This window comes from Rhinatrema bivittatum, chromosome 1 (assembly GCF_901001135.1).
Source record: "Rhinatrema bivittatum chromosome 1, aRhiBiv1.1, whole genome shotgun sequence".
NCBI classification, from domain to species: domain Eukaryota; kingdom Metazoa; phylum Chordata; class Amphibia; order Gymnophiona; family Rhinatrematidae; genus Rhinatrema; species Rhinatrema bivittatum.
In genome coordinates, this window is record NC_042615.1 from 163278377 (window position 1) to 163294205 (window position 15829).

The following is a 15829-nucleotide window of genomic DNA, read 5'->3' on the forward strand; positions in this document are numbered from 1 at the left end:
CAAGGTTTCTTTAAGACATAGAGACATGTCTAAGGTTACTGCACCTATTAAAGCCATCTGGAATATCATCCAGCAGCAGTAAGCTAAAATTTATTAATCTGTATAAATTCTTCTTATCTATTGCTAGGGAAGAGACAGACTTTCCCAATAGCAATCTAAAATGAAGCAAATCCACAAATCATGCATGCTTCCATTTAAATTACAGCTTACCTCAGTACTTCACATGCTCTCATCTCTCCATAAAGACATTGTTTTATTTCAATGCCAGAAAGAAAGTACTTGGCTGTAAACAGAATTTTTTTTTTTTTGTAGTGGAAGTTATAGTGAGAAAAATTATTCGGTGTAAGTGTAAAAATATAAAGTATTTCTATTTTTATTTCTTGGTATGGTGTTAACTTTTGGCTGACATTTTGACATGTGACTTCATGGTACAGTTTTGTGTTTTCCATTTTGTCCCTCCGGTTGTGACCATAGCACTTTTATTTTGGCTCAACAGCAGCCAATAAAGAAATATATTTTCTAAAAATAAAATAGAAGAAAGAAAATGTTTGGACCATAGAAAAGGAGACTAGAGCTTAAGACTTAGCATCCAGAAGAGCAGGACTGATGCAGTAGGGTAGTCCAGATAGTACTGCACCTTTAAAAAAAAAGGTAATGAACAGCCAAGACTGATACTAACACAGAGTAGCCACATTTTATTAGGCGAAAACAATTCAGCCAAGAGAGCTCGTGCTTCAGTGCACATAAAAGTATTTGTAACAGCAAGAAAAACAGGTGGGTCTAAATGGGAAGGGCAAATTCAAAACACATTTATCAAGCCTCCATTAGAAGTGATGGAGAGCTGGAAAGCAAACATGGGGCCTGATTCATCAAGGTATTTTCCCATACACACAGAATGGGAGAAAACCCTTAGTGAATCAGGCGGATGCTTTGAGCTACCTTAAAAAAAAAAAAAAAAAACCCACAATGATGAAACAAAATGCCAGCTAATCTTTAACTAGTGTGTTTGTATCATAAAGTCTGGGGCTGGAAATTGACACTCAGCATTGGACTTTTAAAGTTCACTAACCACAGGATGAAAACATCAACACCATCTGGGCTTCTCTCTTTTGTGTCTACAGCTGAAGAAACTGCAAACACTGGACAAGGACAGGAGGTATGGACATCCTGCAAAAGGCGGCACTGTGTCCTGCTACCTCTGGTCTCCAAGGCTTTTGTTCTTGTACACATTTAAAGATGAATTTTAAAAGAGAGGCATGTGCATAAAACAGCAGATGTGCACGCAAGTAGTGCTTATTCGCGCTGGGGCTAATTTATAAGCCTCACACATACGCGTGCAAGTACCAATGCGGAAATATCTTTGAGCGTGTAAAAAAAGGGGCGGATTTGGGGTGACCATGGGTGTTCCAGGAGGGACCAACATATACACGTGAAAGTTGTGATTTTATATCCTGCAAATGCGAGCGAGCATATGGCTTTTAGCTCTGAATATTTACTTCTGCTACTTATCAGGTGTAAATCAGAATAAAACTATTAAGAGCCAAATACAGACTGTGTGAGGCATCTGGGTAAACTGGGGGGGGGGGGGGGGGGGGGGAGAATGCAAGTTAGACAACCAGGGTTGTCTTGATGACCTCCAGATAGTCTGGGCAAACTGATGACTAAGCGGTAGAACTGGTCATTTCCTTCATGAGCATATATTATAAAATGAGCTCACTTGTCCGCGTACAAGCCAATTCCTATGGAAAATGCACGTATAGCAGTTGCTTGTGAAAATGCTTAAAATTAGGAGCACACATATGCATTTGCATGGATGATGAAAGAAGCATGCACATACGGGTGTGTCTTGCTCGTTTAAGAGTTACCATCTTAAATTCTACTGTTTCTGGATGTGAAATGCTAGGAACTCTTTGCCTAACCAGCCTCCATGCTTCTCCAAAAAATCCCAATGTGCAGTCATCTAAAAGCATTTTATATTGCTGATCATATCAGTAGTGCTGGCTAGCCATCAGAAAACTAAAAAAACAAAAACTGTGTATATACATACATACACAGATATATATATATATATATATACACATCACTAGAAAATAAGTAAAGACTGTTAAGCAAGATCTGCTCTCTAGGTCAACGATTCTCAACCGGTCTGTCACCGAGCACCGACAGGTGTGTCACGGCTCCCGGGGTCCCACTGCCCCAGTTGTACTTCCCTTCTCCCTTTTTCCAGCCCCTGTGGGCCAATGGGAAGCCTCCTTTCTTCCTGCCCCCACTGCCCAATGGGAAGCCTCTGATTGGCCGGTGAGGCAAGAAGAAGGGGCATCGCATATCCCAGGGGTGGGGTGGAAGGAATGGCAGTGTTGAACCCTGATGAAGCAAGGCCTCCATGGGAGTTCATTCCCGTGGCAGCAAAAAAGAAGGCCTGCTGGAGTAAAGCCTCAGCGGAACTGAAGCCTATCCCTGCAGCAAAGGAAGAAGAGGTTTGGCAGTGAGAGCTTGTGTCCGTGTGGGTGTGAATGGGTGCCTGGGTGAGAACTGGTGTCCTGTGGGTGTGAATAGGTGCCTGGGTGAGAGCTTATGTCCGAGTGGGTGTGAATGGGTGCCTGGGTGAGAACTGGTGTCCGTGTGGGTGTGAATAGGTGCCTGGGTGAGAGCTTGTGTGAATGGGTGAGAGACCATTTGTGTGTGATTGAGAGCTTGTGTGTGATTGAAAGACTGGTCAGGGAGGTGAGGTGTTTCTGTTTGAGAGTGAGAGGCTGGTCAGGAAGATGGCTGATGTGTGTGAGAGAGCCAGAGACTGGTCGTGGGGTCTAATTAGATAGGTGTGTATGTGTGACTAGTTGTGGGTGCTAAGGAAGAGGACTGTGAGGACAAAGCTTCAGCAGCCCTTGTTGCTTCTGGTGAGGGCTATTGGCCAGGAAGGGAAAGGAGTAGGAGAGTTGCTGGAGAGGGTAAGTAAAGGTGGCTTTTTGAGTTTATTTTTCTTGATTGACTGCCATTTTAATTATTGGGTATTATGCGATGTCTGCTGTTTAGAAATATTTAATTGATATTTGGACATGCTTTAATAACTTTTATGAGTTTTTAATTGCTGGATGTTATTCTGTTCAGCAGCTGTTTTGTAACATTTTTAGTATAGCTTTACAATTATTTCTGTGGGGCTCTATAGCAGATTGGCTTGTTCTGTTTTCCTAATAGGAAGTGTATTAGTGTTTAGGTCCTGGGTTAATAGTTGTAGTGTTGCCTTTTCATAGATAGGAGTGCACCTGTGCAGGTTTGTTTGTGTGCATTATTGCAGATCCTGGGACTATGTTGGGTGTTATATTTCTCCCGGTTTGCACTGTATGCAGATTGGGTTTTTTTTTGTTTTCCATTCCAGTTTCTGTCTCCATATTTATAATTTGTGGTTTTTCTGTACTGGTGGAGGTCAGTTCTGGGTGTGTGACCGAGGTGAGGTATTTTACTAGCATGTAGGCATTTATATCAATCTTATTTGTTGTGTTTTCTCAATAGGTTATGCTTTAGTGGTAAATTACTGTCTTTTCATAAGGAAGGCTATTGTGTCTGGTAGTAAAGGGAGTTTGTTTTGCTTTTGTTGAGATGTCATCAGAACCAGAATATCTTTTTTGTATGGCTGCTATCCCACAGTGCTCCTGGCTTCAGAAGGCAGACAACTTATGAGATTCTGCAGGCCTGCCCCTGCCCAGTACCGCTGACTACCAGGTGGATGGGCATGCGATAGTTTGATGAATCCTGGTCTGAGTTTGTACCTGAGGCAATGGATGGTGAAGTGATTTGCCCAAAGTCACAAGGAGCGTCAGTGGGAGAAGCAGGATTTGAATTCTGGCTTCTGGTGCTGCTCTAACCACTAGGCTACTGCTAAAGTTCAACCTGGTTCTTTATATTCTTTGAGGAGTTATTATGGCAAGGTTGAACCATGAATTATAAACTGAAACTATGCACTGTGTGCCCCTGACCTCATCCAGGCTGCTCTTTCACCTTCCTATGAAAAGTTAAGAGGATGCAGAATTTTAAAAAAGTTACTTATTCGTTGTTCACTCAATCAATGATTAGGACTGATTGTATGCTTCTACCAGCCTTTTAGTTAAAGGACAAGTCAGCAAGCAAGGGAGATGCAATATTTCTAAAAAAAGGGGGAAAAGATCAGAACTTGGTGACCAAACTCTGAAACAGCAGCAGACAACCACCATCCTCGTGCCTTACAGGCCGATACAGTACAGTGTATCCACCGGAGCACACTGTTGCCCAGGTTTAGACACGCGTTTGACGCTCTAGCTTTACCCCTTATACAGTAAGGGGTAACAGCACGTCGAAAATGTGCGTCTAACCCCCCCCACCCCCGAAACTAATAGCGCCCGCAACATGCAAATGCATGTTGATGACCCTATTAGTTATTCCCACGCAATACAGAAAGTAAAATGTGCAGCCAAGCCGCACATTTTACTTTCAGAAATTAACGCCTGTCCAAAGGTAGGCGCTAATTTCTGCCGGCACCGGGGAACTGCACAGAAAAGCAGAAAAAATTGCTTTTCTGTAACCCTCCGACTTAATATCATAGAGATATCATAGAGATATTAAGTTGGAGGCCCCAAAAGTAAAAAAAAGTAAAAATTAAAAATCGGCCCGTGGGTCGGAAGACAGATACTCAATTATGCTGGCGTCCATTTTCCGAACCTGTGGCTGTCAGCAGGTTTGAGAACCGATGCCGGCAAAATTGAGCATCGGCTGAGAAACCGCTGACAGCCGCCACTCCTGTCAAAAAGGAGGCGCAAGGGACGCGCTAGTGTCCCTAGCGCCTCCTTTTACCGTGGGCCTTAATTTGCATAGGCTACCCTCCTGAATCGCACGCCCAGGAGAGTGGCCTGGGCGCTCGCCAGCTCTCCCACACGTTTTTCTGTATCGGCCTGTCTGTTAGCAGTCAGCGCAAATCAAATAAATTTCCATTCTTATTTTGGTTGTGTACCTGTGCAGAAACAAATATCCAAAGTGTTTCAAATCTGCTTCAGTACACTTAGCCATTTCTGTGGATTCAAACAAATCAGGGTAATGCCACTGTGCTGACCATAAAAAAAAATTGTGTCAGAACCATACGGGGATACTTAAAATTCCGTTAGGAGGGGACCAGAGATTGAGACCTGCAAAAAAATGTGCACTTATTTAAATGGCCAAACCTTTCCCTCTGGCACACAATATTCATATTAATAACTTTTGTTTTTTGAGGGGGGGTGGGGGGGGAGAGATCGTAGGCTGTTGCAGAGATTTACTTCTATGCACTTTTTTTTTTTTTTAACTCCAAGTTTTACAGAACAGAAACCAAAATTAACGCCTCTTTTATAAAGTGCTTATGGCCAAGCTGACAATAGAGTGTCCAAGCCCAAGGCAAGGGCATTCAATAGTACAGTGCCAGCATTGCATGTCACAATTCTAAATAGGTGAAAATGTAAAAAAAAAACAAAACCAAAAAAAAAACCCAAACTAAAAACTTTGGACAAAACAAAATAAAAAAAAAATGCATGGAAACCTATCTATCCAAGCATAAGGGCAACAGAAAAACAGAGCCAGGAAATCAGAAGAAATTACGATTTTCAACAATTTAGATAGGGCTGCTAGTTTACTGCCCAGATTGCAAAATTAGAATCACTCAGTTAAACTGGGAAGGTCAATGATCATATGGGGGACAAAGGTTAAATGAGCGTGCAGAAAAGATTTTAAGAAAACTACTTCCAGTCAGACTTGCACCCTCATTTTTTTTTCTAAGAGGAAAATAAAAAAAAATATTTAGAAAAAGAAAATCAGTGTGAGATAATCAAGTGGTCAATAGCATTTGCCATAGTAACACAGTAAGGTGTCCTTTATAAATCAGGAAACACTGATAGAGATAACATTTGCAAATGAGTTGCTTCAGCAATTGGTCTCAGAAAACACTCTCTTTTGGCTCTGTTTAAGCTTTATTTACTGTTGACAATTCTGTTACTATTGGTTCTATTCAGTATCTTCATGAGCAACACAGCAGAGGGGTTAGAAGGAAATGTTTGTCTTTTTGCGGATGATACGAAGATCTGCAACAGAGTGGATATGCCTGGAGGAGTACAGAGAATGAAAAGTGATTTAAGAAAGCTTGAAGATTGGAGTGATTGTGTCTGGTGATCTGAAGGAGGTAAAGCAATGTGACAAGGCAGTAGCTAAAGTCAGAAAGATGCTGGACTGCACAGAGGAATACCTAGCAGAAAAAAGGAAGCGATAATGCCCTTGTACAGATTCTTGGTGAGTTCAGTTCTGGAGAGTGTATCTCAAAAAGGATAGAGACAGGATGAAAACGGTCCAGAGGAAGGCAACCATAATGGTGGGTGGTCTATTTCAGAAGACCTACGAGGAAAGGCTGAAGGATCTAAATATGTATACCTTGGAGGAGAGGAGGGGCATAAGAACATAAGAAAATGCCATACTGGGTCAGACCAAGGGTCCATCAAGCCCAGCATCCTGTTTCCAAGAGTGGTCAATCCAGACCATAAGAACCTGGCAAGTACCCAAAAATTAAGTCTATTCCATGTTACCATTGCTAATGGCAGTGGCTATTCTCTAAGTGAACTTAATAGCAGGTAATGGACTTCTCCTCCTAGAACTTATCCAATCCTTTTTTAAGCACAGCTATACTAACTTCTGCACAGGGAGATATGATATAGAACATCAGATACTTGATAGGTATTAACCATGCACAAACTTCAAACCTTTTCCGCTGCAAAGGAAACAGTAGAACTAGGGATCATGATATGAAACTCCAGGGGGAACACTCAGAACCAATATCAGGAAATATTTCTTCACGGAAAGAATGGTAGAGGTCTGGAATGCTCTCCCAGAAGAAGTGGTGAAGATGAGAACAGTTAATGAATTCAAAAGGACATGGGACAAACAATGCAGATCCCTAAAGGCATAAAGAAAGGGATGGTGTAACATTTCCTGATGGGGGTAACATGCATGAAGTGGCAATTAGTACCTTAAACAGAACTCGTGGGGGAAACCTGCATGGAACGGCAGTTACTGCCATAAGCAAATTGCTGGACAGTCTGGATGGACCATCTGCTCTTTTCCGTCATTACTATGTTACTATGCATATTCATATTTTTGTTTTATTGTTTTATTCTGTTTATTTTACATTGTTTTTTTTCTTATGGTGTTCACCATCTGGAGTTCTTCTGAAACAGGAAACATACATTTTAATATAATAAAAGTCACAAGTTTGGTCCAATGATTTTGTGTCATTTCTTAATGATGAGCATTGTTTCAGTCACCCCACCCAAGGAGGTGCACATTCTGGGGAAAATGGGAGGTGGGGGGGAGAGACAGTTTACAACTAAGTTACAGTACAAAGGACAAGAAAATTATACAATTCCATCTGCTTAAAAGTGACAAACACCCACAGAGGCTCCACGTTTGGTATATTTTGGGTTCTTGCAATTATTTTCTGGGACTTCTTTGTACTAACTATATAGTAAATTCATTATTTGCAAAGCCTTCCTAACTCACCCAAACGGGAAATATCTAACCTGAATAAAAAAAATGTAAAACAGAGCTCTGACAGTGGTATACATTTAGTATTTTTTTGAGGGAGGAAGGATGAGGAGAGAGGGAACTGCTGGATCAATATTAACTGCCCATTAATTTTAGTTAGATGCAAAGTGAAGGGCTGAATTTTCAAAACTTTACGCATATAAAAGTTAGCACAAACGTGTATAAGTAGCTTTTACGTGCTTATTCCGGATTTTATAAAAGAAAACATATGCATGCATTTTCACTTTCATCCACACACAAATGCGTGTAAAAAAGGAACAGTCTAAGGATGTTCCAGGGCAGGGCTAACACGTGTGTAGGTTTCTATTTTAAAAGATATTTATAGCTGTACATTTGTAAACTTACTAGCATATTTCTTCACTGGCTAATCACCTGATGAAAGTGCATTTAGACATATTTATTGTAAAGTACTGAATGGGTGGAAAGTCTGGGTGAACTGGAGGAATGGGAGTTCATGCTGAAGAACCAGGAAGGTCTTGATGACCTGGAAAAGGACTGGGCAAACTGGTGGGCTCATTGGTAAATTGCTTATTTTTATTTGCATGTGTATGTTTTAAAATTGGCCAACTTACACTTATGCAAAGTCCTACTTTACTTTCGTACATACAAAATATGTGCATGTATTTTAAAATAGGTAAGAAAAGTACACATGCTCAACGCATTAATATACATAGTTTCCTTGCACTACATGTATTCGCCTGTGAGCCTACATATACACGTGTGCTGCAGGTTAGAGATACACAACACGTAGGTTATAAAATACTTGCGTATATTTGCTCTTGGCCATATATGCACGTATATGCCACAGCATGCATTTGTTTGAAAATTATCTTCCAAGAGCACATGTGGGCATCCCAGAAAGGTATGCCAAAAAAAAAAAAAAAAAGAATAAATAAATGTCTAAACACAAGTTTCATAGGCACAACAGAAAGGCAGCAAGAGTTTACATATTTTGGAAAAGGGGAGCTGAAGAGGAGATGGAAGCCCTGATTGCTGGAGCCACGCAATCACAGGCCAAAAGCAAAGAGGGAAGGGTCAAGAGAGATGAACAGGGAGTCAAATAAGGAGGAGACTAGCATGATGCCCCCCCCCCCCCCTGCAGAGGCATGTCTTCAAGTGAGAACCCAAGAGAGCCACTATGTCCCCAAGAGGGAAGGAATTACACAAAGAATGAACACCATGGACAATAACATGGAGATAAAGGAACCAGGGAGATAAAAAGCGACAGAAAACCTATCAATCTAGTTATGGTCAAATTGTTTTCTTCTTTTAGGCTGAAATGTACATGGTGTGTCCTATTAAATTCACACACATTAGTCATCATATAGAAACACATGACAGACTGCAAGGCTCAGTTAGTCTGGCCATGTTCTTATGTTCGCTTCCTACTGCAAAACTGAAGAGCTTTACTTTTCTAATTTTGTTTTTAATTTGCCCCTTTTCCCTTAAACAATGAAGGATACAGGCAACTTTATTCCTTTCAGAGGAGAATCATTTTGATTATAGTCATTTTTGTAACCAAAAAAAAATCTAGTGGATAGAAGTGTTTATCAATTGCACAGAATATTTGACAATCTGCATGCACCACAGTGCATGCCCTAACATGAGATGACAAAATTACTGGTACTCGCTAATTTTTCAGAAACAACTGTGCATTGATAAAATTTCTTAATTAGAGGATGCAAGTTTAACAATGTACCTACTCAACAGGCAGAGGAAAAAAAAAATTCTGGCACTTCTCTTTAAAGGGCAATGCTACAACGAGAAAGGAAGAGAAATGAGAGAACAGCCTGTCTAGTGCTGATTCAAGCAAGAGTCAATTCACAGAGACACAAGATCAATGACCACAGGAAAAAAACGAAAAAATACCTCCTCCTCTGTGGAAGAGCATTTAAGAACCAGTCCACTGCATCAATAACCTTATCAGTATAATTGAAGAAAAATTAATATAATCCAGGTGCATGAGATTTTTTAGGTTAAAATGATAGGGACTGACAAGAAAGGACTCAGACTTGGGTTTCTTAACTCATTATAAACCATAAAATTATACTATCATTTTCTGAGAACTCATCAAACCTTCCCCTTCACACTAGCAGTCCACCATTAGAATGTCTTAAGATTCACTTATATTTTATGGTATCAGCATCCAACCTTGTATCATAGTCAATGACAATAAAGATCCATCTAATCTGCCCAGGTGGTGGTTAGGGTTTTAACTCGCTCCTTACAGGCTAGCCTCATGCCTTCTGTAGGGTTGCAACTACCATTCCATGCAGGTTACACCCATGCAGAAATGTTACTCCAAAAGTTACCCCATTTCTTTTATTTCCAGCCTCTAGCCATTAGGGATCATTTTGTCAATATTTAATTGTGAGTATTCAAGTGGACTAACACATGGCAACCACACTACTTACAGCTAATTAAAATATCAACTTGCCTAATTTTCAACAGATTTCTCTTTTGGTCTCATTCCTAGTTCTTTCTTTGGTGATCACATCTATTTTCATGCATGCTACTTTTTATTTCTCTTGCCAGCTTGGTGCTAGGCAATAAACTGTGCCTGCTAAAAGACACACAAATAGAGCTGTGTGCTAGTCCTAATTCAGGCCATCAAGGACAATAGGCCAGGTATCAGATTAGCTGAAGAAGTTTATGAGCTCATTATTCTAATATGCTGCAAACTGTTTTGAATGGATTTGGTTTTTAAAAAGGCAGGAAATTAATCCAAGTAATAAATATTCATACACACACTGACCTTCAAATTTATAGACTGCTTTTCCTGAATAGGCTATAAAGCGGTTTACAAGAAAGCAAATACAATCGGAAACATAATACAATTAATTGATGCAAAATACAAAGTCAATTCAGCATTTGTTGTAAAAAGACAAGCTTTACACATGTTCCAAAAAGTGGAAAATTATCTATAGATTTAATAGCAGATGGTAATGAATTCCAGGGTTATGGACCTATAGAAAAAAAAGCTCTGTTTTGTTTCAACCAAAAGCAGGAGTCTCAAGTAAATTTTGTGATAAATGCAGAGGTCATAATGGTTAATACAAAAATACAACATTGCACAGATAACTGAGGAACAGACATACACAATTCTGAAATCCAGCAACAGTAACTTGAAATATATTTGTTGTAATATAGGAAGCCACGGATGCCTACGGCTAGATGCTAAGGCACAGGTAAAGCATGTCTCATATTCTAAGGTAATACCACTGTCTCTCTTCTTAAGAAGAATCTCTTTGCAGTAAATGGATACCCAGAAAAGATGAGTCCTTGTCAAATCTACCAGAGGAATTGGGCACCTTAGGATCCTGTGGCCTAGGAGCATTCATCAATCTTTTTACCTCCAATGAGGCACCATACAAGTGGGACTATATAAGCCTTGAGCAGCCCAATCGAGCTAGGGTTGTGTGCCAGCCTTGACCTATCCCAAAGGATTGTCAAGATTGTTAAAAAGCCTTCATTTTGGCAGACAGGCAGAATTAGCAAGAGACCAGATTCATGGGGAATGTATATTCAAGTATACAGACAACTGCAGCACAGTCTGAGACAACAGACTCTATTCGAATGACAGTAATTTGTTCCTTGTTTTTGCTGGTATTACTATTATTAACATAAGGCATGGGGTAACATGCATGGAGTGGCAGCTACTACCATAAGAAACTTGCTGGGCAGACTGGATGGATCAGATGGACTTTTTCTGCTGTGATTACTATGAATATAACTCCTGGTTGCAACCTGGCACCACCATAACATCTCTGGTATAGAAAGAAATTCCTGTGTCATAAATGTTGCTAACATGATTAGTCAACCAAGTATAGATGGCAGGACTATTATGCCACTGTGACATGCACAGTCTGGGCAGCCTCACAAAACTGGACATAACTTAAGTTACAGAACTTCAGCAGCAGGAAAGAAGCCAGCAAAAAGACATGCTCTCTTAAATGCATGCATGCCTTTGACAAAGAGGACAGAACGGGACACCCGAAGGCAAGGGTCTTTTATTGATGAAGTAGTTTTCAGTTGTCTAAAATTAGAGAGAACCTCTTTGAAAACAAGTGCTAGAAAGTGTTCTCGCTCCTCTTTCAGGGTCAGGCTACAGCTTAAATTTATGGCGGCACGGGGGCAATTCTCACTACTACACACCTATAGTGGGGTAACCCAAGCCAAGGTGTGTATTGGTCACCACAAATGTGACGCACAGTACCTTATCCTGGGTGCTGCCCTATCTTAGCAGCATGGAGGGGACCTTCTCACAGCAGCTGCACTTTGAGTTGCACAGGGATGCATTTAAGACAGGGATATACTAGGCCAGCAGACAGCCTGGCATGGCACCTGAATTGCCTCGGGAAGCCACCAGGCATATGTTGGATGCAGTCACACTAGGAGTCATCCTAGCCTAGAAATATAGTGAGGGTCTCTGGGGTACTTCTGTAAGCCACAAAGCACAACTGAGTGCAGCCATACCAGGAAGAGGCCATTAAGTTTAGAAATCTGTTGGGGGCCCAAGGCTTACAAGGATGTGGTCTATTACTAAGCAGGCTGGCAGAACTGGGAATCCTGAGCTGACCCACAATAGGCAATCCAACCACCTTGAAAGATGCTTGGCTCAGGGGCAAAATATTTGGTTATTTTGTAAATAAAGTTGCAACCTTTTATAATCCATTCATGAATCACTTATTGACTGGAAGAATCAGAGTCCTGGGAACAATAAGCATTGACATATCACAGCTGCCCATGTTGTCTGAAAAAATCCACCCACCCATCAGCAACAAACCCTAGGACTCATTCGGCTTAATTCCAAAAGAAAATACCTTATTTATCCCCGGGAAATGAAGACACAAACATGCTCCCTCTCTTTGCTGCAAAACTGAAAAGTACCCACCTCAGGTAATTTTTGGCCTTAATGCATTTTCATGCAGGGATATTAACATGACTTCAAGAAGAACCTAATTGCAACATAAACCATGCAAGCATGTTCCAGGCACTTCAGTTTGAAAACCACATACAAAAGTTCACTTCACAAGGGTTTTCCCCCCACTAACTTAACAGTTTATTCTGAGAGCTCTTACTTTCAGAAAAGCATTTACAAATAACTTTCAAAGTTGTTTTTCATGAGTAGATCCTATTACACTACAATTATTTAATAAGCACAAGTTGTCAGAAAGCATTCTTTAGTTTGCATTTGTGTTATTTTGCCTGCTTATCTGCCAGAGTTGTAACTGGGTTATTTAAAAAATTGTATGACAAGTTTGACAACAAATTTTCCTCTAAACTCAGCTAATTTTGATTTAGATATGAAGTTTTCATGTTTTTTCTGGGTTTGAGAAACTGGGTTTTAACTGCCTCTAGAGAAAAATTAGATCTAAATAAGTAAAGGGTTTTCCATCTTAGTTTTTCACAAAGTAATAAAATCCCAAAATTCAAAATAAAAAAAAAAATCAGAGCTTGGTTGAAAACTTACTTCTACTAATGCAGCTCCTTTAACATGACAGTGCATACAGTTTTGCTTTTCCTTCTTGTAGCCTCTGCATTTTGATAGCAGAAACAGCCTGTAATGGGCCAGGTCCTTACGGTCCCCTGTCACTAATCATAATACACAGCCCTTGTAGCATAAAAAAATGTTTTAATTAGTTGAAATTTGCTATTTAAAAAAAATAGCTGCTAAAAGGGTTCATGGGGATCCAGTATTTGTTCATTTCAACTGTACATGACCCCAGCTTCTACCATCAGGGTCTAATTCCTGTTTTCTTTCAGTGCTGATGGGACAGTAGTGGGAAACAGAGACAGGAAGTAATCACAGCTCTGAAACCCGGCCTTGCTGTGGTTGTTATAGCTATTGAATGCATAGACTAGCTATATCAGCTAATTCAAGAATTGTTTGCCTATGTTTATCTGGCTCTTGTTTGTAGAGTGGAGGAGTAGCCTAGTGGTTAGGGCCCTACTGTGAAGCCAAGGTTCAAATCCTGATGACCTTGGGCAAAATCACTTCACCCTCCATTCCTTCAAGTCAAACTTAAGATTGTGAGCTCTCTGGAGACAGGGAAATACCTACAGTATCTGAATGCAATTTCTTTTGAAGTGCCTGAAAAGCAGAATATAAATCATATTTTTCAAAATTTGGCTTTTTAATGATTCTATTTTAATTTTTGTTGTACTATTTTAGTTTTATTTTGTTCTTAGATTGACTTTATTAGTTTGAAAGTTTTATTGTACATTGCACACTGATTTACACTTGCAAGATTTACATTTAATCAAGTAAAACATTTAATTATTGTACAGCATCTGACCATACTCTGTAAAATGTTGCAAACTAATGTTACTTACAGGGACACTTCAACATGAACTTACATCCTTAAAGCTGTCAAGTAAACTGTCATCGTTAGTGCTGCAATTAGTACTTTTTAGCTGTTGCAAAATATTTATTACAACTAGACACTTTACTACAATTCTGCAAGGAGCAAGACCCATATATTGCTACACAAATGTTATCACACAGATGGTACGTTTAACTACAGTCACAAAAATGACTGACCTGTTCATTTAAGTTTTCAGATTTATGTCACATTATGAAGTTGAAATCAAATCTGTATTCTAGAAGATATTCAGAGTGATTCTTTCAAAATCTATTAAATTCCAAATTAAAAATGGAAAAAAGGTAAAAAATGTCAGTATGGGTAAAAATCTAAATTTGTATTACCTTAAACTGACTTATAACTCAGGAAAAGTAAAATCTAAAATCCATGATGAGTTTGGAAGAGATCGTTTTTGTTTACTTTCTTTGAAGAACTGGCAAATACTTGGAGAAAAAAAAAAAGATACAAAAGTTACTGTGTCTCATGAAGGCTGTGCATTAAGAACAGTTTTGATCCATCAGGAAAAAAAAATCTCTAAAGAAATTAGAACTGCAACATATCAAGTTAGACACTCATCATAGCATGAGCAACACTGCCATCTACTGGTCTCTGCAGTATTTCACAGCTTGTCTACCATGAATGCAACTGAAGAGTACAGCTCTTGGTATTTTTAACACTAAGGGGAGGACAATTTTCAAAGCAATGTACCCTAGTAAACTGGCTTAAGAGAAAGCTGCTCCCACCCATACCTGCTCAAAACTGTTCAACAGCTTTGTGAAGGAGTATACAGAAAGCTCCCTCAGACCACCTTAAGGGACCAGGCACAGCAGTCTCGCCCGATTCGCCTTAAGGTTCAGACCCACAAGAAAACCTGGGTGAAGGGAGGAGCCCATCACCCTAGTATAAGACCTCAAGTCCTAGAAGGGTTAAGAAAGCCCCGGGGAGCAGATAGCGACCCAACCTACGCTAAGACCTGCTATGTTTAAAGTTTGAGAGCGACATGAAATTTTTAACTTTGCACTGTCCTTTGTTATTTGTGCGATACCTGAACTTCAAGGTGAGCTGCCTAATTTGTTTGTTTTACTTTGTACTGCGCTTTGTTTTCACTATAAATAAACTACAATTTCAAATTACCCCAATATTGACTGGGTAAATGTAACATCAGGACTTGCTAGAGACAAAGTTCCTGGACGTAATAAATGATTGCTTCATGGAGCAATTGGTTCAGGAACCAACAAGAGAGGGAGCTATTTTAGATTTAATTCTCAGTGGAACGCAAGATTTGGTGAGAGAAGTAACGGTGGTGGGGCCACTTGGCAACAGTGATCATAACATGATCAAATTTAAACTAATAACTGGAAGGGGGACAATAAGTAAATCTGCAGCTCTAACACTAAATTTTAAAAAGGGAAACTTTGATAAAATGAAGAAAATAGTTAGGAAAAAACTGAAAGGTGCAGCTGCAAAGGTTAAAAGTGTTCAACAGGCTTGGACATTGTTTAAAAATACAATCCTAGAGGCGCAGTCCATATGTATTACACGCATTAAGAAAGGTAGAAGGAAGGCAAAACGATTACCGTCATGGTTAAAAGGTGAGGGGAAAGAGGCAATTTTAGCCAAAAAAAATCCTTCAAAAATTGGAAGAAGGATCCATCTGAAGAAAATAGGATAAAACATAAGCATTGTCAAGTTAAGTGTAAAACATTGATAAGACAGGCGAAGAGAGAATTTGAAATGAAGTTGGCCATAGAGGCAAAAACTCATAATAAAAACTTTTTTAAATATATCCAAAGCAAGAAACCTGTGAGAGAGTCAGTTGGACCATTAGATGACAGAGGGGTTAAAGGGGCTCTTAGGGAAGATAAGGCCATTGCAGA

General features: G+C 39.8%; 1 protein-coding gene across 5 annotated transcripts in view; it reads right to left on the minus strand.

Annotated features, from left to right (window-relative positions):
- The window catches only part of TBC1D1 (TBC1 domain family member 1), a 480914-nt gene that overhangs the window by 161612 nt on the left and 303473 nt on the right, over positions 1-15829 (minus strand). The window lies entirely within an intron of this gene.